Source organism: Bufo gargarizans, chromosome 1 (assembly GCF_014858855.1).
Source record: "Bufo gargarizans isolate SCDJY-AF-19 chromosome 1, ASM1485885v1, whole genome shotgun sequence".
In the NCBI taxonomy this organism is placed as follows: domain Eukaryota; kingdom Metazoa; phylum Chordata; class Amphibia; order Anura; family Bufonidae; genus Bufo; species Bufo gargarizans.
The window spans coordinates 502,410,387-502,423,711 of record NC_058080.1 but is presented as its reverse complement, the minus strand read 5'-3'; positions in this window follow the sequence as shown (position 1 = coordinate 502,423,711).

The window sequence follows — 13,325 nt, the reverse complement described above, 5'->3', positions numbered from 1 at the left end:
TCCCCATTACAGTCAATGGGCATCCAGCTATAACAGATGCAGCCAGTGAACTCCGGCAGTCTGTTCCTCCACCGGTTCACAACATAGCCTTAGATACACATTCTGGCAGAAGAACAGCATGCAGGAGTATACCGTATTAGGCCTCTTTCACACTTGCGTTGTCCGGATCCGGCGTGTACTCCACTTGCCGGAATTACACGCCGGATCCGGAAAAACGCAAGTGTACTGAAAGCATTTGAAGACGGATCCGTCTTCAAAATGCTTTCAGTGTTACTATGGCACCCAGGACGCTATTAAAGTCCTGGTTGCCATAGTAGGAGCGGGGGAGCGGTATACTTACCATCCGTGCGGCTCCCGGGGCGCTCCAGAGTGACGTCAGAGCTCCCCATGCGCATGGATGACGTGCCATGCGATCACGTCATCCATGCGCCTGGGCGCCCTGACGTCACTCTGGAGCGCCCCGGGAGCCGCACGGATGGTAAGTATACCGCTCCCCGCTACACTTTACCATGGCTGCCAGGACTTTAGCGTCCCGGCAGCCATGGTAACCACTCTAAAAAAGCTAAACGTCGTATCCGGCAATGCGCCGAAACGACGTTTAGCTTAAGGCCGGATCCGGATCAATGCCTTTCAATGGGCATTCATTCCAGATCCGGCCTTGCGGCAAGTGTTCAGTTTTTTGGGCCGGAGCAAAAAGCGCAGCATGCTGCGGTATTTTCTCCGGCCAAAAAACGTTCCGTTCCGGAACTGAAGACATCCTGATGCATCCTGAACGGATTTCACTCCATTCAGAATGCATGGGGATAATCCTGATCAGTATTCTTCCGGCATAGAGCCCCGACGACGGAACTCTATGCCGGAAGACAATAACGCAGGTGTGAAAGAGCCCTAAGCTATAGCCAGATACAACCAGCTACAGTCAGGTCCATAAATATTGGTACATCAACACAATTCTAAATTTTTGGGCTCTATACACCACCACGATGGATTTGAAATCAAATGAACAAGATGTGCTTTACTTGCAGACTGTCAGCTTTAATTTGAGGGTATTTACATCCAAATCAGGTGAGCGGTGTAGGAATTACAACAGTTTGCATATGTGCCTCCCACTTTTTAAGGGACCAAAAGTAATGGGACAGAATAATAATCATAAATCAAACTTTCACTTTTTAATACTTGGTTGCAAGTTTGTGTCGGTGTCCCAATATTTATCGTCGTTTGTGTCAATGTCCCAATATCTATGGACCTGACTGTATATGCTCTCATTGACTATAATGTGGTCCAAGGTCATCTGGCCATGTTCCGGCATACATGTGGGGTATTGTCCAAAGCGTTTTTTGTCCGGCCAAAACCCAGCTTGAATGCTGTAACAAGGCCGGACCCCATTACAGTCATTCCCTGCAGCAGCCGGCAGTATCCAGCTATACCCGATATGGTACATTCTGGCTGGCTGTTCTTCTGACAGAATGTATATTGAAGCTGTCAAAGAAGCCTTATGTGTGTGTGCAATTATGTGCTATACCACTGTAAGAGATAAAAATATTGTTTTTATAAAGCAATACATTATTTTTAAGAAGGTTTTTCTTATTAGAGTACTCGATTAATCGTAAAAATTATCGATAGAATACTCGATTGCTAAAATAATCGTCTACTGCAGCCCTACATACAGCACTACCGTGGTTTGTATGGCATTTTTTAGTGACCGGTGTTTTCTACATGACTATTTAAACCTTTTTTTTTTTGGAGTCTTATTCCCTGCAGAGAAGATGTAAAAACTTACTTCAACGTTTCAAAATCCTGCAGTCTTTCAAAAAGTCATATTAACGCAAAAATCTAATTAACGAAAACACTAGTAGCAAAAAAACACCTTTGTGTCCAATTTTTATATTTCCCATAGGCCTTTTGCTGACATCTAGAGCTGACATTGTTACAGCTAAAAAATTAACCAAAAAACAGGTATAAAAAAAAAGACACTAAAAACGCTAAAGTGCACAAAAGAGCACTAAAACACCATTAAAAACCCATCCAAACTTTGTGTTGAGTCACAATAAGGTGATGTTGGGCTGAGGAAAGGGGCATGCCAATGAACGAAAAATGTTTTTGTGACAGTCATGCACCACACTCTCATACCTCCCAAACGCCACTCAATAAAAGGTGAGTGTGAGTTGCAGTGAACCTGACTAAAAGGGTTTTTTAAAAGTTAAAAAGGAAGGTACAATTTCACTCCAGTAGGATAGTGGAGTAGGAAAACTGGAGTACTACTTCTGTATCCAGGGATGCACTAGAGTTATGTACTATGGCGGCAATGGCGCAGGCCTCTCCATAACTTCAGCGCATCCAGCACCAGTTTTAAATGTAAGACAGCTTCCGAGCTGTCTTACCTTTAGGCCCCTTTCACACGGGCGTTGTGGGAAAATGTGCGGGTGCGTTGCGGGAACACCCGCGATTTTTCAGCGCAAGTGCAAAACATTGTAATGCGTTTTGCACTCGCATGAGAAAAATCGCGTGTGTTTGGTACCCAAACCCGAACTTCTTCACAGAAGTTCGGGCTTGGGATGGGTGTTCTGTAGATTGTATTATTTTCCCTTATAACATGGTTATAAGGGAAAATAATAGCATTCTGAATACAGAATGCATAGTAAAATAGCGCTGGAGGGGTTAAAAAAAAATAATATAGGCGTATTTCAGTATAATAAATGACCCCTCATTCCGTACCTAGTGATGTGATAGCATTATGTCACAATTTTGTACTCAGTGATGTTCTAGAAATGTGTGATGAGGATAGGACAGAATGTACAGGGGTTCCACTACAGATGAAGGGGGGTTAGCAGTAGCAGCTGGCAGCCTTCAGCACACAGATCAGACGGGAGGATGTCTTACCAGCCAACCCTGATACACACTGGCCAATGTTCCAGGAGGCTCTGCAGAACGATGTAACTTTTCAAAAGCTAAGAGAGCTGGCTGATAAGACTCCAGAGGAGTCTCACACCGAGAGGGTAACATGGGACCAGGTCCAACTGTACAGGGAGACGTTACCACACGTACCCACCAGCCAAAATGGTCACAAGGCAGGCAGATGGCAGTGCCTCACCAGTTTAGGGAACAGCCACTGCAAGTAGCTCATTAAATACCACTAGCCAGTCATCTGGGAATACGCAAGACAAGAGACCACTTAAAACAACATTTTTACTGGCTTGCTATGGGGATTGATGTAACTAACTACTGCCGTTCCTGTATTACCTGCCAAAGGGTGGTTAAGTCTGGACCTGTTCCCAAGGATCTACTAGTACCTTTGCCGATAATTTATGAACCTTTCCAGAGGACTGCTGTGGATATTATAGTGGCCTTGGCCATACCCAGTGGCTCTAAAAGTGTTTCATCCTAACGGTAGTGGATTACGCTACAAGGTACCCAGAAGCCGTAGCACCATAGTTACATAGTTAATACGGTTGAAAAAAGACATAAGTCCATCAAGTTCAACCAATGGATAGGTGGGGACGCGAATCCCAGATGGAATTGAGACTCAGAATTCTACACATTTTCATATAATTTCCTTTTAAGAATTCATCTAAACCCTTTTTAAAACTATCCACTGTTCCTGCTGTGACCACGTCCTAAGGAAGTCTATTCCACAGATTCACAGTTCTTACAGTAAAGAAGCTTTGATGCTTCTGGAGACTGAACTTTTTCTTCTCCAGTCGGAGGTAGCGCCCCCTTGTCTTTTGAGGGCATTTGACATGGAACAGTTATACACTGTATTTTCTTTTTCACCTATGAAAGCAACCCCTGGAGAGACCGCCTCCACCTCCTCAGGACAGGAAACAGGAACCAGAACCGCCTTTTAAAGGAGGGATCATCCCCTCTATCTCCAGTTCTGTTTCCTGTCCTAAGGGGCAGGAGGGAATCGGATCCGTTGGAAGAATAGAAAAAAAAGCTGCGGGGGCCCTGGCTATTGTTATAGTGTGTGGGGGGTTACCCCGTGTGGCGTAAGCCTCCGCTGGGAGCCGCTGCGGTAGTCTGGGCTCCTTTCTCTATTTATACCCCTTCCCGGTTCCTGAGAGGGTTTTGGCGTTCCTGGGCTCCTGCGAACCTCGGCGGCCATGTTCGGCTGCCGGCCCGCAGGATGATCTGCCGGTTGGTTAACCTTTTACTTCCGGGTTGCAGCGGTGGGAGGAACCTGATGCTGCAGACCGAAAGGGGAGGGATGCCGTCTAGCGCGCGCTGAGGAGAAAAACCCAACCGGCTCGCTGCCATGCTGGGTGGAAGAGCGTGGCAGTTCCTCCATTTAGGCTGTTTGGCTGTGTGAGACATGGAGCAGGCTCAGCGCGTTGAACCCACTGAGACCGCCAACGATACATCAGTACCATGGTGGGGTAAGAGGGATTATACCCCAGCAGGGATTTTTAATTTTTTTTAGATTATGAGGTAATTTCTTGTTGCTTAGTTTTCTAAGGAGTCTTCCAGGAATACCTCCAGAGTAAAGGAAAGTGGATGTGGTGTGTGTAAGAAGAAACTTCCTTCAGCCTGAACAAAACCCCTATGTCAGGGGTGTATCAGCAAGTTAATGGAGGAGGAAGCTCCATCTTTTATGGGCAGCATTAAACAGATGATACGTGAAGAGGTCAGAGAGTCGGTTAGTGGTTTGATAAAGCACCGCCCCAGTACTACTTCTGCTGCTAAAGACTCCCCATCCAGTGACAGTGATATAATTTCTGGTCTGGAAGAAGAAGGAGAGTGGGGGTCATTAGACGAGTCTTCTGAGGACGAGGCTGCAGGGAGACCACTTTTTCATGTGGAGAATACTAACTTCTTAGTAAAAGCGGTTATGGCTACTATGGGGTTGGATGATCAGAGGCCACAACATTCAGTCCAGGACTCTATGTTTGAAGGTTTAGCTCCCAAGAAGAGAAAGGTGTTTGATGTGCATTAGAACATTCAGGATGTGATTGCCAGAGAATGGAAAAAAACGCATAGGAAGTTTTTTTGTCCCTTCTTCGGTAAAACTGAAGTATCTGTTTGATGAGGAGTTGTCTGCTCCCTGAAATAGAGCCCCAAAACTTGATGCCCCAGTAGCAAAAATGTCCAAGAAAGCCGCACTCGTCTTTGAGGACAAGTATAACTGTCATATTTTTTATTTTTTTTAGTATTTGATTTTGGTGGCCCTATTTAAGCTTTTCACTGTGTATTCAATTACCCCTTAATTCCACATTTTTGTTCCCTGTACTGCCTACTTTTACCTGTGCTTAAAATCAGGTTGCTAGGCATGGTCCGTCTATCTGTTGAAGGACGGAGCACGCAGAAGCACGCAGCGTGCAAGGTCACATTACAGACAGCCAGGGACTGTAAGTAAATGATTAAAGCCAGGTCCTCCCCAGCAGCTGATAACAGTGCCTAGGCTGTGTGCACTTCTCCTTGTCCCTGCGCTTGGCAGACGCTCCCTCACTCAGCAGAGCTGGAGAAGGCAGAGTTGGTGCAGCGCAGACCAGGGAAGGGAGATCTGCCATCTGCTCAGTGTATAAATGAAAGCAACATGTGGTAAGAGGACCCCTTTGTGCTGCAGGAGATTAACCCTTTAGGGGGGAGGGCTCTGGTTACTGACACTTTTGGGGGGCTATTGTGACTGGCTAGTGAGGGCAGGCGGGATTAGCCTCAGGGTGAGGGCAGTGGTGGCCATCTTAACTGAATAGTGAAATTGCAGTTTTATGCAGACTGGTTGCTAAGGCTGAATCTTATTAAATATGGGGTAAGTCAGTCTAATAGTTACTGATTCTGGAATATCATGTTATTAGTAACTACATACAGTCATGTGAAAAAATTAGGACACCCTTTGAAAGCATGTGGTTTTTTGTAACATTTTTAATAAAAGGTTATTTCATCTCCGTTTCAACAATACAGAGAGATTAAAGTAATCCGACTAAACAAAGAAAACTGAAGAAAAGTCTTTTCAAGATCTTCTGTAAATGTCATTCTACAAAAATGCCTATTCTAACTGAGGAAAAAGATAGGACACCCTTGCCCCTAATAGCGAGTGTTACCTCCTTTGGCTGAAATAACTGCAGTGAGACGGTTCTTGTAGCCATCTACCAGTCTTCGACATCGGTCTGAGGAAATTTTACCCCACTCCTCAATGCAGAACTTTTTCAGCTGTGAGATGTTTGAGGGGTTTCTTGCACGTACAGCCCTTTTCAAGTCACCCCACAGCATCTCAATGGGATTCAAATCTGGACTTTGACTTGGCCATTCCAGGACTCTCCATTTCTTCTTTTTCAGCCAATCTTTGGTTGATTTACTAGTATGTTTTGGGTCATTGTCATGTTGCATGGTCCAGTTCCGCTTCAGCTTTAATTTTCTAACTGATGGTCTCACATGTTCTTCAAGCACCTTCTGATACACAGTAGAATTCATCGTGGATTCTATGATGGTGAGCTGACCAGGTCCTGCTGCAGCAAAGCAGCCCCAAACCATGACACTTCCACCTCCATGCTTCACAGTTGGTATGAGGTTCTTTTCTTGGAATGCTGTGTTTGGTTTACGCCAAACATGTCCTCTGCTGTTGTGTCCAAATAATTCAATTTTGGACTCATCTGTCCAAAGAACATTATTCCAGAAGTCCTGGACTTTGTCAACTTTATCTCGGGCAAATGTCAGTCTGGCCTCGATGTTTCTCTTGGAAAGCAAAGGTTTCCTCCTTGCACACCTCCCATGCAAGTTAAACTTGTACAGTCTCTTTCTGATTGTAGAGGCATGTACTTCTACATCAACAGTAGCCAGAGCCTGCTGTAGTTCTCGAGATGACACTTTAGGGTTTTTGGAGACCTCTTTTAGCATCTTGCGGTCTGCTCTTGGGGTGAACTTGCTGGGGCGACCAGTCCTGGGCATGTTGGCAGTTGTTTTGAAAGCCCTCCACTTGTAGACTATCTTCCGGACAGTGGAATGGCTGATTTCAAAATCTTTTGAGATCTTTTTAAATCCCTTCCCAGACTCATAGGCTGCTACAATCTTTTTTCTGAAGTCCTCTGACAGCTCTTTTGCTCTCACCATGGTGCTCACTCTCACTTCAACAGTCAGGAGCACACCAAACTAAATGTCTGAGGTTTAAATAGGGCAAGCCTCATTCAACATGCAGAGTAACGATCTACTAATTATGTGCACCTGGTGTGATATACCTGTGTGAGATCTGAGCCAATTTAAGAGGGAATACATGTGAGGGTGTCCTATCTTTTTCCTCAGTTAGAATAGGCATTTTTGTAGAAAGACATTTACAGAAGATCTTGAAAAGACTTTTCTTCAGTTTTCTTTGTTTAGTTGGATTACTTTAATCTCTCTGTATTGTTGAAACGGAGATGAAATAACCTTTTATTAAAAATGTTACAAAAAACCACATGCTTTCAAAGGGTGTCCTAATTTTTTCACATGACTGTATATGAAAATTAAAATTAGGGTCTAAGGCCTCTTTCACACTTGCGTTGTCCGGATCCGTCGTGTACTCCATTTGCCGGAATTACACGCCAGATCCGGAAAAACGCAAGTGAACTGAAAGCATTTGAAGACGGATCCGTCTTCAAAATGCGTTCAGTGTTACTATGGCAGCCAGGACGCTATTAAAGTCCTGGTTGCCATAGTAGTAGTGGGGAGCGGGGGAGCAGTATACCTACCGTCCGTGCGGCTCCTGGGGCGCTACAGAATTACGTCAGAGCGCCCCATGCGCATGGATGACGTGTCCATGCGATCACGTCATCCATGCGCGTGGGGCGCCCTGACGTCACTCTGGAGCGCCCCGGGAGCCACACGGACGGTAAGTATACTGCTCCTCCGCTCCCCACTACACTTTACCATGGCTGCCAGGACTTTAGCATCCTGGCAGCCATGGTAACCATTCAGAAAAAGCTAAACGTCGGATCCGGCAATGCGCCGAAACGACGTTTAGCTTAAGGACGGATCCGGATCAATGCCTTTCAATGGGCATTAATTCCGGGTCCGGCCTTGCGGCAACTGTTAAGGATTTTTGGCCGGAGCAAAAAGCGCAGCATGCTGCGGTATTTTCTCCGGCCAAAAAACGTTCCGGTCCTGAACTGAAGACATCCTGATGCATCCTGAACGGATTTCTCTCCATTCAGAATGCATGGGGATAATCCTGATCAGGATTCTTCCGGCATAGAGCCCCGACGACGGAACTCTATGCCGGAAGAAAAGAACGCAAGTGTGAAAGAGCCCTAAGTGTGACAGTTATTCTTTAACCACCTCAGCTCCCCTAGCTTAAACCCCCTTAATGACCAGACCACTTTTTACAATTCTGCACTACACTACTTTCACCGTTTATTGCTCGGTCATACAACTTACCACCCAAATGAATTTTACCTCCTTTTCTTCTCACTAATAGAGCTTTCATTTGGTGGTATTTCATTGCTGCTGACATTTTTTCTTTTTTTTATATGAATCGAAATTGACCTAAATTTTTGCAAAAAAAACGTCATTTTTCACTTTTGGTTGTTGTTTGGGACCCGCACCTATGTCGAGAACTGAGCCCCAAAAGTGGAGGAGGGCACACTGTGCATGCGCAGCCGCCCTCCATATATTTCTATGGGAGAGGCGGGGATTAGCACTTGGTGGTGGACAGACCCCGGGAAATCTGGGGTTCTCCAGCCACAGCGCTCCCCGCTCCGTTCTCGATATAGGTGCAGGTCCCAGCGGTGGGACCCACACCTATCAGACAATGGGGGCATATCCTAGCGATATGCCCCCATTGTCTAATATGGGAATACCCCTTTAACGGCTGTATGTCCCTTGCGTGTCCCTTGTGGTAATCACACTAGTTAAGTCAGAGCTTCATCGGGAAATCATTAATCAAACTGTAAATGACAATTTATTAATGAATTCATGATGATGCTGATGGACCGTGACTCCCGCAAGGGCTCATATGAAAGGGCACAAGATTGAACAATGAACAAGCATTTGCTTGTTAATGTGCCAATCATAGGGTATATGATCAATAAAGAGCCAAAAGAAAGCTCATTATTGATGGTCATGTTCATGGGTCAGCCACCTTTGGCACTAATGCTGTTTGGAAAAAAAACTACCAAGGGCGTTATAATAAACGCACAGTAGTGAGACTAGGGGAGTTTTAATTTCACCGCAGCTGGCGTGCCCAAGGTTACTGTTACCCTGTACAGGACAATAAAAACACAGGCACAGTGAAGTAAACTATAATTTTTGTATTTTTTTAGAATACTTTTTAATTAACATAATTTTAATAATTTTTTTTTTTATGATTCTTCATAATGGTGAGGGGAGGTGGACTGTCGTGGGGTTGGTGGTCTGGGGCTGGCAATGGTAGCCCCCCTGTCCTGTGGATTCTCTGAGATTAAACTATGGGCCACAGGAAAGGATGCAGGGTGAAATTGTGGGGTGTGAAGAAAGGAAGGGTCTGAGGAGGAGGGGACCCGAGCATGTGTAGAGGTGGAGGGAGTTTGGAAAGAAGTGGGAGGAAAATAATGGGGGAGAAGAAGTAGAATAAGAGACAGAAGGGAACACATGCTTGGGGGTGGGGGGGTGGGAATGGGAAGGTTGGCGGTAATGACCACTGGTGTGGGATGGGGATTGGGGGCGGTGCATAGTTTGCCATGACCCATTCTCTAGCATGATCTTAAACTAATGCAACTGCTCGGGCGTCATTGAGTCCATCAAACTGATTATGCTTAGCAAAATCACAGCAATATAGTGGCAAATATGGGGGAACTGCTCAAACCCCAAACACTGTAGCGTGTTTCTCATTGGGGGAGCAATCCCACCGCATGTGGACCGCAGCAAACGACCATCTCCAGCAAAAAATGACAAAACAGGGGAGCCAAACGCTCCGCTGTCTCAGACAGCCCCTTACACTCAGATGGCGAGAACAGATGTCCCTCTGACTGTAGGGGGCTGGCCAAAACAGGGGAGCCAAACGCTCCGCTGTCTCAGACATCCCCTTTAAATAAATTCTTTTTACAGTCCTTAAAAATATTTACCTTCTTGGTGCCATTGTGCGTCGCAGGAACCCCAGGGCCTCCGTATAGATGTATGTGGGCCCTGAGGTTGCACCGGAGCCACTCGGGGCCTGAGCCTCCTTGTTATAATCCCTCCTGAAGCGGTCCCAAAGAGATCGCCAACGCGTGGTAAAAATTAAAAAATAAAAATTAGCATGATGTAAGGTATAGAACAATATGAATGTGGTAAAATACATATTGTTGTACTTACCACATTTCTTCTGAGCCACTGCATTTAGATCCCACCAGGTCTCAAAAAGTTCAGAACATATGTCCCTCCAGAGTCGCTGGGTCCAATGATGATCAGCGTGGTGGCGATTGGAGTGGTCCCATAAAGATGGACGTGCCTCCACCAGTTGGATGAGGAGCTCGTTATCAACAGTAGGGACCCTGAGGTCCTCATCTTCTCTGGTGGAGCCTCTGGAACCCTCAAAGAAAAAGAAATACAAAATTAACTGAAAATCCGAATACAAAATGCAAATTACAACTACTTAATCAAGACTTACATGTCTACAACCGCCATGCATATTCCCGCGGACTCTGGAGGCTACTGGGGGATCCTCGCTGGCGGCTCTAGGTGCAGGTTGCTGAAACAAAAAATGTTTTAACCATAATGTATAAAAAAAAAAAAAATATATATATATATAAATATATATAGCAAATACCGCAGCAGCACAGTCAGACTGTGTGTACTGGGTGCAATTCCTGCTGGAGGCTGGCTTCTCCCCCACGAAATATGCGTTCCAAAAACGAGGCAGCACTTCCAGACTTCGGTGAACGGGTGAAGACCCCAAACTTTATTCCCCAGCAACGTTACCCACAAACCAGTGCGGTCACATTGTGCATTTAGTGGATACACATGTTAACAATCACAAATAATCAATCACATGATCTTCATCCCTGTTCAGTCATATGACACTCTTTATGACAATTCCAAATTATGAATAAATACATATTGATACAAAAGTGAAAAAACAATTCTAGTAATGGTATACATGTTAATATACAGTGCATAGTGTATGTCTTATACGTGAATCTATACCCCTTTTCATCCAACATAGAGCCAAGGGTCTGTATAGATCATAAAACAAAGCTGCTCAGTGTATTAAGGGTTAAAAACATCTCTTAACAAAAGAGGGACAGCTGCATCTAATATAGTTTTAAAATCATAACGCCTACCATCAATGTTTCCACCGTGGCCGCGAGTATTGGCGTCCCCATCTGTCAGCATAGTGTGCCCCCTTAGCCCTCCTTGTTATCCACATGTGATGTTTGTGTGCATTTGCGCTTAGGCGAACATCCAGGTTTCTCCCACTGATGTTTAGCCTGGATGTAAACATTCCAGGTTACCATGACCATAGGCACGCCCCTTGCAGCTGTGTGGATGTGGCCGTGTCACATGGTCTCCCCCTCCTCCTGGCGCTACGGCACGTACGATGCACTCCACGGTAATACGCTGCGGTTCAGCGAGCGTCGGACGTGACGTTGACCAGGAGGGGGGTGGGGACTGTCGGGCCCGGCGCATGCGCATAGTAAAGATGGGGACGCCAATACTCGCGGCCACGGTGGAAACATTGATGCTAGGCGCTATGATTTTAAAACTATATTAGATGCAGCTGTAACTCTTTTGTTAAGAGATGTTTTTAACCCTTAATACACTGAGCAGTTTTGTTTTATGATCTATACAGACCCTTGGCTCTGATATGTTGGATGAAAAGGGGTATAGATTCACGTATAAGACATACACTATGCACTGTATATTAACATGTATACCATTACTAGAATTGTTTTTTCACTTTTGTATCAATATGTATTTATTCATAATTTGGAATTGTCATAAAGGGTGTCATATGACTGAACAGGGATGAAGATCATGTGATTGATTATTTGTGATTGTTAACATGTGTATCCACTAAATGCACAATGTGACCGCACTGGTTTGTGGGTATATATACCCTAATTTATGCACTGTTGTATAGCTTGACAAAGGCCTCATTGAGTAGGCCGAAACGTTGCTGGGGAATAAAGTTTGGGGTCTTCACCCGTTCACCGAAGTCTGGAAGTGCTGCCTCGTTTTTGGATCGTGTAAATATATATATATATATATATATATACAGTACAGACCAAAAGTTTGGACACACCTTCTCATTCAAAGAGTTTTCTTTATTTTCATGACTATGAAAATTGTAGATTCACACTGAAGGCATCAAAACTATGAATTAACACATGTGGAATTATATACATAACAAAAAAGTGTGAAACAACTGAAAATATGTCATATTCTAGGTTCTTCAAAGTAGCCACCTTTTGCTTTGATTACTGCTTTGCACATTCTTGGCATTCTCTTGATGAGCTTTAAGAGGTAGTCACCTGAAATGGTTTTCACTTCACAGGGGTGCCCTGTCAGGTTTAATAAGTGGGATTTCTTGCCTTATAAATGGGGTTGGGACCATCAGTTGCGTTGTGGAGAAGTCAGGTGGATACACAGCTGATAGTCCTACTGAATAGACAGTTAGAATTTGTATTATGGACAGAAAAAAGCAGCTAAGTAAAGAAAAACGAGTGGCCATCATTACTTTAACCACTTCAGCCCCGCTAGCTAAAACCCCCTTAATGACCAGGCCACTTTTTACACTTCTGCACTACACTACTTTCACCGTTTATCGCTCGGTCATGCAACTTACCACCCAAATTAATTTTACCTCCTTTTCTTCTCACTAATAGAGCTTTCATTTGGTGGTATTTCATTGCTGCTGACATTTTTACTTTTTTTGTTATTAATCAAAATGTAACGATTTTTTTGCAAAAAAATGACATTTTTCACTTTCAGCTGTAAAATTTTGCAAAAAAAAACGACATCCATATATAAATTTTTCGCTAACTTTATTGTTCTACATGTCTTTGATAAAAAAAAAATGTTTGGGTAAAAGTTATAGCGTTTACAAACTATGGTACAAAAATGTGAATTTCTGCTTTTTGAAGCAGCTCTGACTTTCTGAGCACCTGTCATGTTTCCTGAGGTTCTACAATGCCCAAACAGTAGAAAAACCCCACAAATGACCCCATTTCGGAAAGTAGACACCCTAAGGTATTCGCTGATGGGCATAGTGAGTTCATAGAACTTTTTATTTTTTGTCACAAGTTAGCGGAAAATGATTTTTATTTTTTTATTTTTTTCTTACAAAGTCTCATATTCCACTAACTTGCGACAAAAAATAAAAAATTCTAGGAACTCGCCATGCCTCTCACGGAATACCTTGGGGTGTCTTCTTTCCAAAATGGGGTCACAGGAGGCTCTCGATG